The following is a 12427-nucleotide window of genomic DNA, read 5'->3' on the forward strand; positions in this document are numbered from 1 at the left end:
GGTGCAGGATACCTCTTGGCTGCAGTGCTGGAAAACTCGAGGAAGATGAAGCTGCCCTTCTGGAATCTACATTCCAACAGAAAGAGAGACCACAGTCACAAAAATGAATCCACACCTAGGATAGCAGGTGGTAACATGTGCTAAATAAATAGGAGATAGCTACTCTAGCTGAGATGCCAGGGAGATCTCTGGGGAGACGACTCGGAAGCTGAGATCTAAAGGATGAGAAGGAACCAGCCAAGGGGGATCGAGGGGGAGAGTATTGCAGGCAGAGGCCCTAGCAAGTGTGGACTTTGGGGCAGGAACAAGCTTGTGGTGTGTGAAGAACTGATGGAGACCGGCGTATGCTGAGAAGTGTTCCCAAGTGAGGTGCAACATTTGGACAGGCAGGGCATGTCTGTGTAACATTTAGCATGTACCTCGCACATACACTGTAAACCTTGTATGTTACACCTGGTTTAATCCTCCCACCAGCTCGGTGAGGTGTGTACTGCTGTCCTCTTGTCCTGCAGAGGAGGTGGTGGAAGCTTGGACAGGTGAAGCCAGTTGCCAAAGGCCACGCGACAGGGCACATGGTGGAGTCGGATTCTGAACATGAGTGTGATTCTAAAGCCCAAGTTTGTACCAACCAGGTGATTTCGTCTCGCAGTGTGCGGGAGAGCACACCAACTGCACGTACCTGCAACCTGGAAAGGGACGGAGAAGGGAGAAACCAGAGGAAACTGTAGTCATGGCCTGAGGCTGTTGGAAGATCACGTGGAGAGGTTTGTGGGTAATCGCAGGGCTGAAAAGTCCTCATTTACTCTCAGAGACGATTGCTTTTGTAGGAGTTGGCTTCCTATGGAGTGCCTGAGCTGTCCAGAGGCAGGAAGCAGCTCCACCTGTTGGTGAAAGAGGGTGACGGTCTTCCGACCCAAGAGGACCCATGGATTCATGGTAGTGTTTGTCAGCCCCTGGGTGCAGGCCTGCCCTGGATAGGGTAGGGTGGTTAAGGGTGTGCAGGAGAACCTGGAGTCCCAGCTCTGCCTCCAGCACAGAGAGTGCCCAGTTGAGAGGTCCAGCTGCCTGCTCCGCCTCTCCTCACGGGTACCGGTGGATCTCAGAAAATAAATGGAAGCAGCATGTGTCAGAGGTGAAGGATCTGGATAGGCTTGAGGAACGTGGAGAGGCTCTGGCAAAGCGGCAAACCTGAGCAAGCACATGTTTTTGCATAAGCTGTTCACTGCAGTATTGTTTGAAATACAAAAGGTGGAAATGACCCATGTTAGAGGAGCCGGAAATGAAGTATGTTGCATCCATATAAAAGAATACTGTGTAGCTGTAAGAAAATAATTAAAAAAAACTTTCTAGGTACCCATGTAGAAAAGTATCCAAGGTATATTAAGAGAGGAAAACAAGGGGCGCCTGGATGGCATAGTCAGTTAAGTGGCTTCCTTTGGTGCAGGTCATGATCCTGGGGTCCTAGGATCAAGGCCCACATTGGGCTCCCTGCTGCTCAGGGAGCCTGCTTCTCCCTCTCCCTCTGCCTGCTGCTCCTTCTGCTTGTGCTCATGCTCTCTCTCTTTCTCTGTCAAACAAATAAATAAAATCTTTTTTTAAAAAAGAGAAAAAACAAGGGCAGAGACTAACATTTTATATAGTATGCAATTACATGTATATATATGTATAAAATGTATATAAGTATATTTTATAATATATATAAAATAAATAAATATTCATCTTGCTTGGCTAAGCCTAAGAAGACTCTGAGGCATGCTTGGAAAACTGTTAACATAGTGGTTGCCTGAGTGAGCGTGTGGAGATAGGAATGGGAGGGAGACCATCTGTCTTAAAATGTACCTTTGGAATATTTTTTAATTTTCAAGTTAAGTATATTATTACATATTCAACTTAGTGGTTTTAAAAAAGGAAAGTTAGAAATAAGCAAAAATAAGTTGGAATTCTGATTCCACTGCAGCTCAGCATTGCTTCTCCTCCCCTGGGCCTTTGCAGCCTTGGGTTTAGAGCTGATAAACCTTGGTGGGTCATGTGGGGTCCAGAGTTCTAGAATCTGAGAACTTTTATGGGAAGATTACCCACTGAATTGGAAGCACTGTAAACCTTGTATGTGTAAGATAACTTGTTTCTCAAAGGATTCTTGTTAGACTTTGTTACTCCATATTTTTTGATGTTTTGATATCAAGATTCACCAAGTTGCATTCATAAGCTTTTTGTACTTTGTTGTAATTAGTGATGAGACCAGGTAGTTATTTGTTTAACTGGTGTCAAATATTTACTGAGCACCTAATAGGTTTGGATACTGTGCTTATTCCCGGGACTGTGCTTATTCCCAGAGAAGCCTTGGTCTTAGGTTCCACCCTTGGGGGCTCACCATCTAGACGGAGAGCAGGGAGCTGTTGGGTGGCCCCCAGTTAAGGAGACACTGAAGCCTGCCTGACAGAACTAGGAAGGCTTCAGGGAGGGGGGAGTCCTTACATGGAGACTCAAAGCATGAGTGGTGGTAAGCAAACGTTCCTCCAACATATGTTTTGATCCAACATAGAGCGCCAATGAGAAATGGCTGAGTTGGTTTTTTATTGTCAGAGCAAGCGTGTTTTATTTTTCAAGCGCTCTATGTTCATTTCAAAAAAGAAACACATGGCTTCTGCTTCTTTTTTCTTAGCTTCCATTAAAATTACTGTAAGAACTACTTTCTCTATACTCTGGTTGCAAATAGGTGGTTGTTGCTTCCAGTTTACAGGTCATAATGCAGCTGGCAAAGCCTCTGATCTTTCCGCCCTGCCCTGCCCTGCCCTGCGGCTCCCTGCCTGCATCCTAGGCCTGGCTCTGTCCACCACAGCAGCTAAGACACACTGCACCATGACTAGTGCCAGCGCCTTGGTCACTGGGGACTCAGCTTCTTATTGTTATGCAGTGTGTAGTAGGGGAGACTCCTAGGGTACTAAGGTATTGATCCCCTGCCAAGGCCTCATAACTAGGCTGTGTTCCCTTTGTGATCTCAGTTTACCTGTTTCTGAAATATGAGGGTTGGACAAGGGGACTTGCTGAGGCCTTCTAGATCTTACCCTCTAGAACCATGATGCTGAACACATGGGAAAACTCATGACATATCCCAGGTAAGGGGGTCCAGTATACTCAGTGTGCGTGGCCTCCCTCCATCTTTCTGCCACAATAAAGACAATCTTTCATCTTTACTGAGCTCAGTCAGGGGCAGTGTGGCTCCTTGAAAGAACATTTGAGAGGAAGCTGGGGACAGATCTGGGTCTAGGTTGAGGCCTTTCCCCTTTCAGGCCTCAGTCTCTTCTCTTGGGTCACCAAAAGGCCGATGGATGAGGCCCTTTCTAGGTCCAGCTTTATCAGAAGCATCCCTGGCCCAGTGGCAGGTGTAGAGACTGGGTCCTTTAGATCTGTCTCCCCTACCCCAGAATCCTGATATGCTTTTCTGAACATCTCGTGGGAATGAATTGAAGCTGTATATATGTATATATATATATATATATTATATATATATATATATATTATATATATATCTTTAAAAAAAACCCTGCCAAAATCTTAGAGGTCCCATAACTAAATTTCATGTCATGTTTAACAGAGATTCAAAGCATTCGCTTATTTTTTTAAAAGATTTTGTTTATTTATTCATGAGAGACATAGAGAAGCAGAGACACAGGCAGAGGGAGAAGTGGGCACCCTGCGGGGAGCCCGATACGGGACTCGATCCCAGGACCCCCAGGATCACGACCTGAGCCGAAGGCAGACGCTCAACTGCTGAGCCACCCAGGTGCCCCTCAAAGCATTCACTTATTAAACGTAGATCAGAGGTGCCATAGCATTCTGTTTTGGTATTTTGTCCTGTTGAAGGCCTCGGTTTGGCTTTTGGGAGCTGACTTGTAGCCATGGTCCCTGGTGGGACCTGGGCTAGCCTTCACAGGGGCGACTTTTCCTCCGAAGGCACAGTGTTGAAAGGGTGAGGCAGAGGAGGAGAAGGTGTCCGTGAACTTGTGGGTGAAGCCTGTATTTGGAGCATTTCCCAGCTGTTGGGCTCACTCTGGGACTCCCGCGTCACCTCCCTGGTGCTGTGTGAGCAGCCACAAGGTGGAGCTCGGCTCCCGTCTCCCAGAGGCATCTGCTGGCTCTGGGAAGCCCTTTCCAGACTCCAGGCCTGGGAGGTGGTGCAAAGGACTTGGAAAGAAAAGTGCTGAGAAGCAGCCCCCCAGCCCCACCCGAGTCCCCTGATGGGGATGACAAAATCTCTGCCTTGAAGGAAATCCTCTCTCCTTGGCATCCGAACCAGCCCATTTGGCCCCACCGTGTTAGGGGCTGTTTCCTTCCACCACAGGCCAGGGGACGGAAGCTCGGGGAGGGGGGGGTGTCCAGTTCCCAGAGGCAATCTGGGGCAGAGTCCAGCTCCCAGTTCACGTTTTCCCGGGTGCAGGTCCTCCTTGTATCATGGGGCCGTCTGTGCTTTCCCTGTTAGTTGTGGCGTTGCCTCATTCCAGCAGGTGTCAGCAAAAGGTGCTCCCTGAGATCATGCACTGTGGCGGCCCCGTCACTTTCCCACCAGATGTGTAAAGAGGGAAAGAAAAGTATTGCTGTTAAAAAAAACAAAAAACAAAAAGAACCCCTCTCTTCTTTTGAAAGAGGTAATATATGCACAGAAATAAAAGTCAAACAGTATGGAGGAGAGTCTGATGAAAAGAAAATCTCCCTCTGCTGACCCAGTTGCGAGCCTCCTTCCCTGGAGGCGGCCTCTGCTACCAGTTACTTGGGGGTTCTTCCAGAAATACATATATGTACTTGTGTGGGGAGGGAGAGAGAGAGAGAGAACGTGTGTATGTGTGTTTAATAGTTGGTGGTGTATTGTTTTGGATACAGAGCGCCCCAAATCCACTTGCTACCTTTCATTCCTCTACCGGCTGCCCCAGAAGCTAATCATTCTGGGCTTCATGGGGATGGAGGAGGCTCCCACGCCACCTTCTTTCAGCTGGGCTCTATCAGTGGCAGGCAGCAGCTGGAGGTGGTTGGTGGGAAGGGGGTGGGATTGGAGTATTTTTTTTCCCCCTATCTTGTGCCCTACTGGATTTCCTGTCTCAAAGGTTCTGTCCCATGATCCTCACCTTCAGCTACAGTCTGGATTGCTCCTTCAGGGCTGGGCTGCTGATGGCTCCCCACTGCTGCTAACCCCAGAGGACTGCATTATCCTACCCGACTTCCCTTAACTTTGCCCACATTTTTACAAATTTTCTTCCAGGGGTGTGCTGACAAAGGTTTAATAACACACACACACACACACACACACTCTCTCTCTCTCTCTCTCTCTCTCTCTTTCTCGGAAAAACCAAACCCTGATTTGTAACATTTCCTGATTTCTGTGGTGTAAATTCTCCCACCACGCTGGTTCCAGGCTCACTGACAATGTAGTTACTGGCTCATAAACATTCTGAAAAAGTCGCCATTGGCTCCCATGCACATCACTGCCTTTCCTTTATTGTTATCTTTAATTGCCCCGTTTGAGTGTGGCATCTATCTAAGGAGTATGGGTCAGATATTTTGTAGGGTGCCCAGAATGGATGGTTTGGTAATAATATTCTATCAAACTTCTCTCCAAAACGGCTGAACCATTGCCACCTTTTGATCCCAGGATCCTTGAGCATGGTTTTTGCATATAGTTGGTTGATTAGGGTTATAAAGAAGAGATAGTCTGGAGTACTGTTTTTTTTTTTTTTTTTTTTTTTTTTCTGGGGAAGGAGGGCAGAGAACATTTGTTTGGAAACAGTGTGTGTGGGTGTGTGGGTACATCAAAGAGAAGGAGGAAAGTCTCCCACCTTGGCATCACTGTCTAAGCTCCGAGTCTGTAGATCTTCTCTTCAGTGGGGCACAGGGTTTGGAGAGGAGTAGGGTTGTGGGGGGTTGAGTTTGGAAGAACCTGGACCAGAGTCCAACGAATTTGGCTTCACTGTGGCTTTGCCACTTGCTGGCTGTGTCATTCTTTAGAGTTCCTGAGTTTTCGGTGTCACATTTGCCCAATGGGGGTGACCATTCCTCTTCTCCAGAAAGTTTGACTATTCCATAGAAGAAAGCATGTCACATGTCTCAGGGAGGGCCCCGCACGTTTCAGCTGCTCTACAAGTGAGAGTTTTTGTGGTGGTGGTGATGATGATGATTGGCCCATAGTAGAGTTTGGGGCCCAGAGAAGGCAAGAGGTCTTGCCTTTAGAAGTTGTTTATTCTTCACAGAGCTGGTTTAGCCCTTCTACCTGGAAGGGTGTGTTTGGAGAACCCAGGCACCTAAATCTGTCTTTGGCTTTTATTCCCCTCCACTCAGGATGTGTATGCTCTTTTAGGACAAGCACATTCAGCCAGCTTCCACCGAGTGGCTTCTTAAGAAACCTGCCTGGCACCTTATATTGAAGGAATGCAGTTGAGGCTTGTTTGTGAAACTATAACATATGTATTTTTTTGTATTTAGAAACTTGATACATATATATATATATATATATATATATATATATATATATTTGAATGTATTAATGTTTTTCAGAAATGAAGGTTTCAAGGTTCTGAAAACCAAACTGGTTCTAACAGAGTGGGGTAGAAAGTGTGGACTGCGCAACTCCTGAAAATCTTCCACTGACAGTTTGTGAACTTGCAAGAATGGTGTTGAGATGTGGAGGAGAAAAGGGATCCAACATTTCTTCCGGGGATTAAAAGTGAGTCCAGAATTGCAAGGACTCGGGAGAAAAAGGCTCTTGTTGAGCAACCCTTTGAATAACCGAGCCCCTTTCTCTCTGAGCGCTAAGTGTTGAGATGCAGCGTCCTTACTGCCTAGAAACCCAACAAAGACTGGCTTGGTGGTTGCTTTGAGGTTTCTGTTCTATGTAGAATTTTAACCATGAAAAGACACAAAGATTGGTTTCTTCTGAGTCCTTAACTGAACACCACAAAGAAGGACAATTAGCGGGGAGCTGGGCTGCTGTCTCCCACCAGCTATGCTGCTGCCGTCCGGAACCCCTCCAGGAGCCACGTGAAGTACGCCACCCAGCCCCTCTCTGCCTCTAGTGTTTGGAAATGTGCCACAGACTCAACCGTCCAGGTATGGAGATTGCTGGGCTCCAGAAAGGCTGTGGTGTCGAGAGAATGGGTCTTTATCTGTAGCCTTGTTGTGTCACTTGCTGCAAGTCCTAATCTGTAAAATGGGATAATCCTGGATTGAAGGCCTGCTCTGAGAATGAGGTGAGAGATGGTGGATAGTGTTGGCTTGGAGTAAGGGCCCTATAATGGTAGTCATTTATTTAGTATTGTCATTCTCCCCATTCCAGGCGCTATGGCACACCTGTCCTTCTGCCTGACTTTCAGAGCCCTCCAGACCATTCCCAGCTCCTTATCGTCTGCTGTACCCAAGCAGGTCTCCATGATTTTTCCTATTCGTCTTCTTGTTACACATGTGGATAAGAGGCCATGCCTCTGACCAGGAACAAACGTCTGCATCTCTCTGAACTCAGCTTTTGCAGAAATGAAGGTGTAGTGAGCTCTCTCCCCAGGGATTACTACGAGAGTTAATGTAGACAGTGGAAACAAAGGACCTGGCTCAGTGCCTGACCTCTGGCAGATGCTGATAAAGGCCCTTTCCTTGGCCTCCACCTGGAACCTGGGCTGGAAAGGACAGAGTCCTTCCCACAGAGGCCATGTGCTGACTATACACATAACTCAGGTGACTTTCTCGTTGCCTTACCTGGTTCATGGAAAGTAGCATAGTGAGCATGTGTGTGGACTTTGTGTCAGGACTCCTGGATTCAAATCCTTTGTCACTTCCACCAAAAGGTATAAATTTCTCCAAACCTTGGATTACACATTTATGGAAGGATTTATAAAGATGTCCATAACATTTAAATTGTTCCAGGGTGAAATGATGTAAAGGATGTAAAATGTATAACGCACAATAAGGATTCGGTAAATTATTGCTGGTATTCAGCAAGTGTTTGAGTAAATATTCCTTTTCTTTCTTTCTTTCTTTCTTTCTTTCTTTCTTTCTTTCTTTCTTTCTTTCTTTCTTTCTATTTTTTAGAGAGTGAGAGAGCAGGTGAGTGGGGGAGGGTCAGGGGGTAGAGAGAGAGAATCTTTTTTTGTTGTTGTTGTTGTTGTTGAGAGAGAGAATCCTAAGTAGGCTCCATGCTCAGACGTGGGGCTCAATCTCAAGATCATGATATCATGACCTGAGCCAAAATCAAGAGTCTGATGCCTAACTGACTGGGCCACCCAGGTGCACCTGAATAGATATTTCTGCAGTTGGTGTATGAATAGGTTGCCTGGTTATGCATGTGTAATAACATTCAATTGTATCCTAACCTTTTGAGTTTGTTTATTGATTTATTTATGCCTGTTGTAAATAATGCTGCAGTGAACATCTCCATGTGAGCATTATTGTCCTTGATTGGAATTCTTTTCTTGGGATGGACTCCTAGAAATGGTTTTGCTGGCCGAAAGGGTTTATCCAGCAGTTCCTGAGGATATTTCTGTATTGCCACGCAGGCTGCAAAGAGAGCTTTGACAGTAAAAAATACTCAGTAAAAGTTCTATTATACTCAGCAACCACTTCTTTTTGACACTTTGGTGGAGATCTTCCCCGCTCACCTTGTATTTTAATCTATTAGCGATCCATGGCTTTAAGATTTATTATGTCATGTAATTATTTCATTCGAATTTAATGAGCTGGCATTAGTAGTTTTGCTTTCAAAAGCCTTATTATGAAGTTAACGTAAGCATCATTTGTTTTGTGCAACTGGGCTTAATTCTTTTTTTTCTCTTTTACTTTTATTGATGTGTAATGTCTCTTGATGACAAGTGACAGAGACCTGACTCTTGCTTCAGGAAAACAGAACGAGTTGGCTCCCGTGTGGGAGGAGAGAGTGGTTGCAAGTTCAGGCAGAGTTTGATCCAGGGGCTAACCATGTAGCTTGTAGTCCCGGCACTGCATTTCTCTGCTCTGGTTCCTTCTGTCTGTCTGCTTTGTGCTCGGGCAGGTTTTCTTTGAACGACCCCAAACATGACCCGCGGCGCCCTGAGGCCGCATCCTCATAGCTCCTGACGCGAGAAGTGAGAAGCCTCTTTCTCCGGCTTCTCCTGGTACATCTCGTCAAGTCCCTGATTGGCTTTCTTGGGTCAGGTGTCCGCGTCTTGGCCAATCAGCGTGCTGCGGGTGGGCGACGCTGGGCTCTGATTGGTCACCGTGGATCGGGGGGCCGACGCTGCTGCGGTGGGTCACGTGCTCGCGGACGTCGTGGTCCACAGCGCCCCCAGGCTTCACCCGCTGAGGAAGGGGCCTCCAGAGGGAAAAGAGAGAGACAGGCGGGGAGGTGTTACCGCGGACGCGGTGGGTTAGGCCTGCAAGCTGCGAAGTCACCACCAGATGGCGCGCCCGCCCTTTCTCCTTCACGTGAGCGCCGGGTCTTCCCTGGGTCTTTTCTTCCCGCCTGTTAACCCACGACGGGGACTTTAGGGGCGCTCCTGCCTGATGGTTCCCAGAAGCATTAAGACCTCGCAGCCCGGAGTCAGAGGAGCAGGCCACGGTGGGGCGTGGGTGCCACGAGGGGGGCGTGCATGGAAACGCGGCGCTGCGTGGACGGAACTGGTTCCGCGCACGGACGGTGCTGTTCCCTCACGGTCTTAAGCGTCTTCCCCTCGGCCGGATTCCTCGGTCTGAAAGCTCTGTGAGTTCGGTCCGGACCCCGTTTCTTGAAAAAGGAGTGTCTGAGTGTGGTCAGGAATGTTTGAGGAAAATCCAAGCCAGAGGCTTCTCGAACCTTCTCTGTGCCACCCCTGAGGGGGCCCGTGCTGAGGAGGGCGCTGAGGGGCGGGAGGGGGGCACCTGGGAGAGTCCCCCTCCCCCACACACACACCGCAGTGGGCTCAGGTGGACGGTGGTGTGGGAGGGATACAAACGCCACCCTTCGGGGTCAGTTTCCAACGACGTGGGTGAATGGGTGTCACGGTGTTCGCGCCCGCACGATCCTGACGGCTGGGGACACGGCACCTTCTGGTCATGAGTGGACGAAGGGGGCGGTCCTCATGTTCCATAGGGTAGAATAAGTGCTCCAAAAAACTTGAACTTCAGGGCTCGGCTACGTGACCCCTTTCCTTGCTGTCCTTTTAGTCATAAAACATGTGCTCTGCGCCAGGCACTCGCCCAGTGGGGGCTGGGAATTCAGAGATGAAACCTGTTCACGATTATCAGAGATCCCACAGCTCAGGTGGAGGGACAGACATGTCTAGGGAAAGATGCCACTCAGTGTGGAAAATAGTGGGGCTCTGACAAGGCCTGGGTCAAAACCCTGACTGGGCTCTTCGGTACCTGGATGACCTTCTACAAGTGACTGACTCTTTCTTCATCAGGCTCAGTTGTGTTTTGTTTTTAAAGATTTTATTTATTCATGAGAGACACACACAGAGAGGCAGAGACACAGGCAGAGGGAGAAGCAGGCTCCATGCAGGGAGCTCCACGTGGGACTCAATCCCGGATCCCAGGATCACGCCCTGAGCCAAAGGCAGATAGATGCTCAACCGCTGAGCCACCCAGGCATCCCTCAGTTTTGTTTTATAGAACAGGGATGATAGTAGAGATGTCAGTGCCTAGTTCATAGAGTGGATGTGAACATTTAATGAGAACACGTGTGAGGCACTTTGCCCCGAGCTTCACACAGGGAGATGTGTAAGTCTTATTGATCGCCTTACCTTGGATGGGATTTGCAAGTGTCTCAAGGCTGAGAGACAGAATTAATACAACTAGGTGACAGGATGTGAACTCCAAAGATTCCCGAAAGGTTTAGAGTGTCAGGGAAGAAATCAGCGAGACTAAATATAATTGGGATAGATGTACGGTGGCGAGCTTAGGTTTAAAAGATCAGTTGGTCAAACACTAGATTGGAGTGGGAGTGTGTGGGGCACAAAACTCTGCTCTTGCATGATGACACCTTGGGGAGTGGTTAAATGCCTGCCTAATGGATGTGATGAGGTGGCTAAGAACTGTAGCTTGGACTTTGGAGGCATTATTAAAAGCACAATGTACCAGATAAAGGAAAGGAGCTGCAGCCGTGCCAGGAGGTGGTTTGGGCAGGGCGACCTGGATGGCAAATGGCCTGGAAGCCATCACCTGGAATAGCTTAAGGATGCACAGGTTTAGCCCGGAGAGGGTCAGGCATGTCACAGCATGGGTCTGCCTTCTGCAAATGTTAAGGTTTGGCACCTGAAAAAGGTATCATGCTACCACTGTTTTGCTCCAAAGATAAAACTCAGGAAGCATCCTTTAGTATCCTGGTTCAAGAAAGGATTGTACAACCTTTTAGCACTGTTCCAACCACAGAGTGAGCTGCTTTATCAGTTGTGGGGTCCTGGTAGCAGAAGCACTCAGGCAGCTGCTGGATGCATCATCTGGGATGGTCTAAGGCAGGGATTACCCACATAGAATATAAGGAATCATAAGGATGCCTTTCGGGAATCCCAGAATCTCCTGAAATCATTTGTAAAATTGTGCATTTTTTTCAGGGAGAAGGAGGCATAGCATTAATTAATGTTTCTGGGGCAGGAGGTGGGGGGCAGCATTGAAAAGCAGTTTAAAAATACATAACATAATAATAAAATAATAAAAATAAAATAATAAAAGAAATTTAGCTACTGCGTGCAAGGTGGGACTAGATTTTAAGGTGTTTTTCCCCCCAGATGTAAGTCTTTGCTGAATTGTTAAATATATTCTTGTATCATGAAATTATTGTTATTTATTATTAGCTGTCAACTTACTGTATGCCTATTATTACCAAAGAGAGTTCTACATATTTACTTGAATTATTTCATCTGTTTTAAGAAAATTCTTTGAGATTAAGCATTATTATTATTCCTATTTTATAAGTGATGAACTGAGGTGTGGAAATTCACACCAAGTTCCAACTTCTTTTCTTGGTAGATATGTGCCCCCACATCTGACCTTTTTATGCCAAGTAAATGTCATGTTATGTTGGAAATTTTAAAGGTAGGATGGTAGTAACCGTGTATTGGCTTTTTACTTTCTGTGTTGAGACATCTCATTTAATGCTCACTATAGCCCTATAAAGTTGGGCTTGGGGAGGAATTAAGTCACTTGCTCATGGTCACTCAGCTTTTAAGGAGAGGAGCCAGGATTTGAATGGGCCCATCTGGCTCACAGCCTGCATTCTCAGCTCTGCAGACACTTTGGGCTGGGACACAGAGTGGGGGTTCAGGCCCCTTCTGTGTATTTATCCCGCAAGGGACTGTTTGAATAGATGGGGGAGAGGTACAGAAAACCCCCTAAGGATCTGTGGCGGGCATGGGAGGCAGAGTAGCAGCTGGACATACCCTGAAGCCTCAGGAGCGGGATGCCAGCCCAAGGGCTAAATGTGGAGAGGACAGCTGAGTCA

At 47.3% G+C, this 12427-nt stretch overlaps 1 protein-coding gene across 3 annotated transcripts in view; it reads left to right on the forward strand.

Moving 5' to 3' along the window:
• Positions 1 to 6547: 6547 nt before the first annotated feature.
• Positions 6548 to 12427, forward strand: part of LOC112650348 (uncharacterized) — a 165118-nt gene continuing 159238 nt past the window's right edge. For 2 of the 3 annotated variants that reach the window (XR_007400959.1, XR_007400956.1), the window contains exon 1: positions 6548 to 7095. The gene's annotated coding sequence lies outside the window, so the exon portion shown is untranslated. Of the gene's footprint in view, positions 7096 to 9281; positions 9710 to 12427 lie in introns of those variants that run through there. The other variant, XR_007400960.1, reaches the window with a different exon arrangement.

The sequence above is a fragment of the Canis lupus genome, chromosome 11 (assembly GCF_003254725.2).
Source record: "Canis lupus dingo isolate Sandy chromosome 11, ASM325472v2, whole genome shotgun sequence".
In the NCBI taxonomy this organism is placed as follows: Eukaryota; Metazoa; Chordata; class Mammalia; order Carnivora; family Canidae; genus Canis; species Canis lupus.